The sequence below is a fragment of the Carcharodon carcharias genome, chromosome 34 (genome assembly GCF_017639515.1).
Source record: "Carcharodon carcharias isolate sCarCar2 chromosome 34, sCarCar2.pri, whole genome shotgun sequence".
Classification (NCBI taxonomy): Eukaryota; Metazoa; Chordata; class Chondrichthyes; order Lamniformes; family Lamnidae; genus Carcharodon; species Carcharodon carcharias.
Window position 1 is genome coordinate 12,381,782 of NC_054500.1, and position 8,436 is coordinate 12,390,217.

The following is an 8,436-nucleotide window of genomic DNA, read 5'->3' on the forward strand; positions in this document are numbered from 1 at the left end:
TCATCCGCCTGGTCGTTGGACATCTCCAGTCTTCCCCCAAATCTGTTCAGCTTCCTAGCCATCGGCACATAGACTATCAGTGATGGGATATTCCATTTTTTCCTGCTACATTAAAAGAGGGAACACTGGAATACGCTTCCTGGCCACTACTTTTGACTCTCAGCTTAATGCTGTGAAGCCTGTGCCTCTGCAAGAGCTGCAGCTACTTCAGCCTCCCTCGCTGACATGGCTAATTTCAGTTCTCTCACCATCTGCTACATCTCAGCCAGGCATCCTTCCATTTTGCCTGCCATTATTCAATGCCTGTGTTTTGGAATTTCACACCTGGCACCAGAACGTAACATGCAATTTAAGCACAAGGATTGCACAAAGGTTAAAAAACAGGGTTGCTTTATTTCACTGGCATCAAAGCTGTATAAACTCTCAAGGGAAAGCTTAACTTCAAGGGACAAGCTATTTACAGCAAATATTCATGGCCGATGCTCTCTCTCTCTCTCTCCACGAGGCTTCTCAGACTCCAGGGTGCTGCTAGTCAGTCTGACTAGGTCTCCAATTTTGCCCTATTCATGGCCTCGGTTGTGAGTCTACAACTCACAAGTCCTAGACTTGTCCTTACTGCTTTCTCCCTTGCCTCGCAGCACCTGGCCCCGCTCCCTCAGTTTGCCAAAGACACTGCTCCTGGCAGAGAGTGCTGACCAGTCCTCCTGCTCGGTGCTCTCCCCTACCATCACCACCTGCTGCTGGAGGCCCCACTACACAACAATAAGATAATGACTAATTCATCTGTTTAAGGTATTGATTGAAAGATAAATGTTGCTCAGGACACAGGAGGGAACTTCCCTGCTCTTCTATAAGTAGGCATGGGAACTTTTACGTCCACCTGCGAGAGCAGGTTTAATGTCTCATCTGAAAGACAGCACCGCCAACTCTCTTCAGTTACGGCACCAGGAGTGTCAACCTGAATTCTTGCGCTCAACTCTCTCTCTTTAGTAGGTTCCTCAACCTGCTTTGGCTGAGAATGTCAGAGGTGCCTTCCCTGCCCCCACATCCTTCATCAACACCACCCAATTGGGAGCCACAGATGAGTCACACGTTTGAGCTCAGGATAGGCCATTGCCACCTCTTCTCTTGGATCAGGCAAATCCTCCTAGAACTTTGCCAACTTATGAAGGGGGTAGCTCAGATAATGCAGGTAAAACCTTCAGGCTAACAAAGGTTTAAAAAAAAAACATACTACATTTAGCAAACAAATAGTAACATTGGTGCTAAGTACTGACATTTTGAATAAATGGTCGGGCAGAAAGACAGCGTTTATGTAAAGCTTGTCACAAACTTTGGAAAATGCCTCAACCTGCTTCATGTAGAATGACTTGCTTTATTGCATAGCCGCTTGGGGCCATTATAGCAGCCATTTTGTGCGCAGAAAGATTCCACAAATAACAATGAGATGAATCACGGGCCGGTCTGTTGGTGATGTTATTGGGTAAGGGAGGAATGTTGGTCGGGAACATCAGCGAGAAGACTAGCACAAATGGATTGAAAAGACGACTAGGCATGCTTCTGGTGAAGCAAAGATTTGAGATACGGTGAAATGGTAGATGGGAGAGGTTGCCATCAATCAGAGAGGGATGGGCTCCTTGGTTCCAACTCAAATAGCCTTTTTCCACAGTCCCAACACAATTTTTCCATGAGGAATCTTTGGAAGTTCCTAATGTAACTGGCAAATTAGGACAGGAGGCAAGACATGTTTATAATGCCTGCCGTCCACTTTGATTTCCACGGCAACCGATTTACCTGTGTCTCCAGAAACGGAGGTTCCTCCACATCGATCGACACAGTTGGAACTTTTGCCTGGCTGACTTCCGATTCCAGGGCCTTGGGCTCTTTGGAGTTTCCAATTTCCTGGTCCCCAGTCTTGTTCTCTGTGAAAGTGGTCTCAGTGCAGTCTTTCAGGCTCGCCCAGACACCAGGGTCTGTACACAGCATCAGGCTTGGGCGGTACAGAGATTCCACCGTGTTCTGCAGTGAGCAGGTGTCCAGGAGTTGCGGGACCAGCTGGGAGTCCATGCTGTTGGGAGACCCGGCCTGAACTAGGTAGCTCCAGATCGGTGTGCGGTCGGCTCTGTCGTGGGGAGATATAGGACTCTCCTGGGCTGAGCTCTGGCCGAGAAATACATGACTAAATGCTTTGCTGCTGATCTCCTTCCCCAACAGAGGGCTCTGAAGCTCACACAGATTTTCCATCCTTTCACAGTCTTGTTCTCCCAATGTTAATAGATGCCCTGCTTCATATCTGTCAAGCAAAAGCATGTGTTTGTAAATGAATGGCAATGATTAAAATCTGCAGTTTTCTCAAAAGATATGGTGCCTTTCACCCACTTTACAGTCAAAGAATTACTTTTTGAAAGTGTGTTCACCATTGTAATCTGGGAAACGTGGCAGCCAATTTGCCCATAGCAAGGTCCCAAAAATAGCAATCTGACAATAACCAGGTCATCTATTTTTTTGTGATGCTAGTTAGGGGATAAATAATGGCCACGACCCCAGGGAGAACTCTCCTCTTCTTCAGGGAGAGCCAGGATGAGTTTGTAAAGGGTAGGTCATGTCTAACAAACCTAGTTGAATTTTTTGAGGAGGTAACCAATGTGGTATATAAGGCAGTATCTCTGGATGTTATTTAATTGGACTTCCAGGAAGCATTCAACAAGATTCCACATACATAGTAAGATAAAAGCAAAAAACTGCGGATGCCGGAAATCCAAAACAAAAACAAAAATACCTGGAAAAACTCAGCAGGTTTGGCAGCATCTGCGGAGAGGAACACAGTTAACGTTTTGAGTCTGAATGGAAGGGTCATTCGGACTCGAAACGTTAACTGTGCTCCTCTCCGCAGATGCTGCCAGACCTGCTGAGTTTTTTCCGTATTTTTGTTTTTGTTCCACATACATACATTTGAATTAGGAGCAGGGTTAGGCCCCTCAAGCCTGTACCACCATTTGATAAGATCATGGCTGATCTGATTGTGGCCTCAACTCCACCTTCCTGCCTACCCTTTGACTCTCTTGTCAGTCTAGAACCTACCTAACTCAGCCTTCAAAATATTCAATGACCCTGCCTCCACTGCTCTCCGGGGAAGAGAATTCCACAGACAAACGACCCTCTGAGAGAAAAAAATTATCCTCCTCTCCATCTTAAGTGGGAGACCTCTTATTTTTAAACTGTGCCCCCTAGTTTGAGTCTGTCTCAGGAGGGGAAACATTCTCTCAGCATCCACCCTGTCAAGTTTCTTCAGGATCCTATGTATTTCAATAAAATCACCTCTCATTCTTCTAAACTGCCCAGCCTTTCCACATAAGTCAACCCCATCATCCCAGGAATCACTGAACTGCTTCTGATGCAATTGTATCCTTTCTTAAGTAAGGAGACCAAAACTGTACATAGATGTGGTCTCACCAGCTGTAGCAAAACTTCCCTACTTTTATATTGCATTCCCTTTGCAATAAATGCCATTACTCCATTTGTCTTCCTAGTCTCTTGCTGTACCTGCATGTTAACTTTTTGTGAATCTTGTACCCAGATCCCTCTCGACTGCAGAGTTCTGCAGTCTCTCACCATTTAAATAATATATTGCTTTTCTATTCTTCCTGCCAAAGTGGACAAGCTCACATTATACTCCATCTGCAAAATTTTTGCCCACTCACTTAACCTATCTAAAACCTAAGATACTGTTAGCATAAATGAGAGCCTATGGAATTGGAGGCAACCTATTGTTTGGGGAGGTAATTGATTAGGAGGTAGGAGACAGAGGGGAGGGATAATGGATATAAACTCCCATTAGTAGTGGTATCTGTACTGGGGCCTCAGCTTTTCACTATATTTATAAGCGGCTTGAATGGAGTAATAGAGAGCCATATTTCTAAGATAAAAGTAGAATACTGCAGATGCTGGAAATCTAGAACAAAAAAATACCTGGAAAAACTCAGCAGGTCTGACAGCATCTGCGGAGAGGAACACAGTTGACGTTTCGAGTCCATATGACCCTTCATCAGAACTAAGAAATATAGAAATGGGATGAAATATAAGCTGGTAGCTCCTTTCAAGTAAAACAATGCTTCACTTGCACTTCCCTCAATTTAGTCTACTGCATTCACTGCTCCCAATGCAGTCTCCTCTACATTGGAGAGACCAAACGCAGACTGGGACCCTGCTTTGCAGAGCACCTTCGGTCTGTCCGCAAGCATTACCCAGACCTCCCTGTCGCTTGCCATTTCAACACACCACCCTGCTCTCAAGCCCACATGTCCGCCCTTGGCCTGCTGCAATGTTCCAGTGAAGCTCAACGCAAACTGGAGGAACAGCACCTCATCTTCCAACTAGGCACTTTACAGTCTTCTAGACTTAAAATCAGATCATGAACTCTCTTCTCCAACCCCACTCCCTTTCTGATCCCCCTTTTTCCAATAATTTATAATTTTTAAACAAATATATTTTTCTTTTCCCACCTATTTTAAAATTTATTTTGATCTATTGTTTCATCTCCACCTTTTAGCCTATTTCGATCCCTACTCCCCACCCCACCCCCACTAGGGCCATCTGCCACTAGCTTGCTACCCTTAATGTCCCCATTAGCACATCCTTTAGATAATATCACCACCATCAACACCCCTTTGTCCTTTTGTCTATGACAGTCTCTTCTTGGCCTCCACCTATCACTGGCCCCCGATCGAGCTCTACCTGTCCCACCCCCCTCTACCAGCTTATATTTAATCTCATTTCTATATTTCTTAGTTCTGATGAAGGGTCATACAGACTCAAAACATCAACTGTAAAACTCTCCGCAGATGCTGTCAGACCTGCTGAGTTTTTCCAGGTATTTTTGTTTTTGAGCCATATTTGTAAGTTTGCTGATGACTCTAAGCGAGGTGGCATGGTATATGGTGTAGATGAGAGCAGAAAGTTATAAAGAGGCATTGATAGATTAAGTGAGTGGGCAAAACTGTGGCAAATGGAGGTCAAGATGGGGAAGTGTGAGGTCATCCATTTGGGGCCTAAGGAAGGTAGATTGAAATGGTGAGAAACTAGAAACTGGGGATGAACAGGGAGATTTAGAAAACCACTAAAATCCTGCACAGGTATAAGAAATAATTTAAAAAGGCTAATGGAATGTTAGCTTTTATCACAAGAGGGCTAGAATATAGGAAGCTCTAGTGTGACTCCATCTGGAGTAACTGTGTTCAGTTCTGGGCTCCTCAGCTCAGGAAGGGTATATTGGCCTTCGAGAGGGCATGGAGCACAGATTCACCTGAATGATACCTGGCTAAAAGGGTTAAATTTTGACCACAGTTTGCATGGACTATGTCTGCATTCCCCTGAATATGAAGGATTAGGTTGTGATGTAATTAAGGTTATTAAAAAGGATTTGATGGGTAGATAGAGAGAAACTATTTCCTCTGGTGGAGAAGTTGTGCAATGTTGGTTGGGGGGTGGGTGGTGGTGGGGAACATACTGTTAAAATAAAAACCCTTCAGGAGTATGTTGGGAAGCAGTCTTCACACAAAGGATAGTGGCAATCTGGAACTTTCTCCCCCAAAAAGCTTTCGATGATGGGGATCAATTGAAAATTTCAAAACTGAGATTGATTTTTGTTAGGTAAAGGTATTAAGGGTTATGGAAGCCAGGTGGATAGAGGTAAAATAAAGGTCAGCAATGATCTATTCAAATTAAAGAACAGGCTTGAGGGGCAAATTGGCCGCTTCCTATGAACACATCCACCTGAGGGGAGACCTCATCCGAGAAACAGGTTCTCCAACACCTTTAGGGTAGATTAACCTATTCAAATTTCTGGGTGGGTATTGAACTCACAACCTTCAAACTCAGAGACAAGAGTGCTACCCACTGTGCTTCTCACCACATTATGGTCCCACTCCACATCTATAACCAACTACATGACTCAAGTAAAACCATTAAACTCATCATTCCCTGCAGTCTCCCCCTTGTCTTATGATCCACAGGCTTTAGACAAGAATCTTGGGGTTGCTTGCTTCCTCCACAATTTTAGCTCATATTAGCTCTCCTATTCTTTTCACCCTTGGTTCTGTCCTCTAGATCTGGCTTTCTCAATGAAATATAAAAAGGTTGCCTCTGAGACTGTCACCCTGTTATATTTCTGTGTTTGAGACTCACCTCATTGGGGAGATGGTGGTGTCATTGGGATAGGAAGCTAGGGGGCCTCGGGACATGGGCTCAAATCCCACCATGGCAGCTCAATTCAATTAATAGTTTAGAAAACAATCTGGAATTGAAAGCTAGTCTCATTAATAGTGACCATAAAACTCATCGATTGTTGTAAAACCATTCTGGTTCACTAATGCCCTTTAGGGAAGGAAATCTGCCGTCCTTACCTGGTCTGACCTACACGTGACTCCAGACTCACAGCAATGTGGTTGCCTCTTAAATGGCCGAGCAAGCCACTAAGTTCAAATGCAATTGGGGATGGGCAACAAATGCTGGTTCATGCCAGTAACACCCAATACCCACATCCCATCAAAGAGTAAAAAAGACCTTTATCAACATCACCAATGACTAATTTAGCTTAAAGTGCAGAAAATAGAAAGAGAGTGAACAGCTTAACAAAGTTGTACTGAGGGCTGTTATGAATAATGAGATCCTTACATGACTGCATGAATCAGTAGTTGACAGGTAGAGATAGCGGTGAAATAACTTGGCAAATAAATTACACACACCCACACACAGTGAGACACAGACACGAAACACACCCCCCACGCACACACATGCGGACACACAAATACAGACTCACATACTGACACACACATGTCGAACCCTCCCCCTAAACCTGTCTGCCTCTCTACCTCCTTTTCTTTCTCTAAGACGCTCTTTAAAACCTACCTGTTTGACCAAGCTTTTGGTCATCTAACCTAATATCTCTTATGTGGTTTGGTGTCATACTTTGTTTTAAAATGCTCCTATGAGGCACCTTGGGATGTTTTATTCCATTAAGGGTGCTATATAAATGCAAGTTGTTGCTGAAACAGAGAATAAAGAGATGGAACAGAAGGATGGAATAAAGAGAGAGAGTAATGAATGAGAATTGAAGAAGAGATAATAAAGTGAGGCTGGAATAGAAAGAAGGGATTAGAAGAGAATAACGAGTGCACAGAGCTGCTGTACGGGGAATTATGCAATCTGAATTGGATGATTCTAATTTTACGATGGAAATGTGAGAGGTTTTTTTACATTCTCTCTCTCTCTCTCTCGCAGGCATGAGTGAACCTACTGTGTACTCTCAGCATCTTCTCCTTTCATTTGAAATTCTGTTGCCTGCAGTTGATTTTTCCAAATTGATTGTCAGATGCAGAATCATTTTGTGGGACTTAGGATAAGAAGGAGGAAGCTTAAAGTGGATTTGAGGGGGAATTTTGTCACTCAGAGGGTGGTGGGGGTCTGGAACTCACTGCCTGAAAGGGCTTTAGAGGCAGAAACCCTCATCGCATTTTTAAAAAAATACTTGGGATATGCACCTGGAGCACCATAACATACAAAGATGTGCACAAGGGCTGGAAAGTGGGATTAGGCTGGAGGGTTACTTGTCAACCAGTACGGACACAATGGGCCAAATAGCCTTCTTCCGTGCTGTTAATTTCTATGGCTTCTATGATCCAGCTTTTCGCTTTTACACGCTGCTGGATTGACGTGCCGGTCAGCAGTTTGATTGGGAATGGAAAGGATGGAGGAAGAGACAGGTTCAGCAACACATACAGAGCGACTTACCAGGAGACACGGTGGGAGATGTGGCAGCGAGCTTAGCATCGGAAGGTGTCAGCATCTCCGTCCTATGAAACCCCCAACAGAAACGAGCTTCCTCGCAGGCGAGTGATAGCGGGCCTAGCCCCAGGCATTAAAAGACTTCCCCGGTGAAAGTTTTCTGAAACAGAAGACCTCTTAATTCAGTCATTCACCAAACACTGTATCTCCAAACTACCTCTCCAATCAATCCGATCCTTGCCACTGACTGCAGGACTCCTCCCCGGTCCTAGTGCCCATCCTGCTCCCCTCCATTGCTGCCAGGGATGTGCTGTTGTGCTAAACAAATGGGGTTCAACGCTCTTTCTGCAGATGTCGTCGGTACCTCGCTTTCCCCTACCTCACACACCAGCCTGGTGCCACAGATTGCGTTAGGTGTCTGGCAGGTGCCCTGGAGCTGGTGCCCAGCCAGGTTTATCTGCCATGCGCTGAGGCAAGCAGCTAAATACAGGGAAGACACTGGCTGTAGTTAAGAGCTGGAACACGCTCCTGGGACATTCTTTAGGTCTTCGCTCACTTGTCCTGAAGACAAGAGGCTATCCTGCGGGTGAACCGGAGTTCATGTTCCACAACTGCCTTCCCCACATCCTTGGATGGTGCTGCCATTCTGGGCTG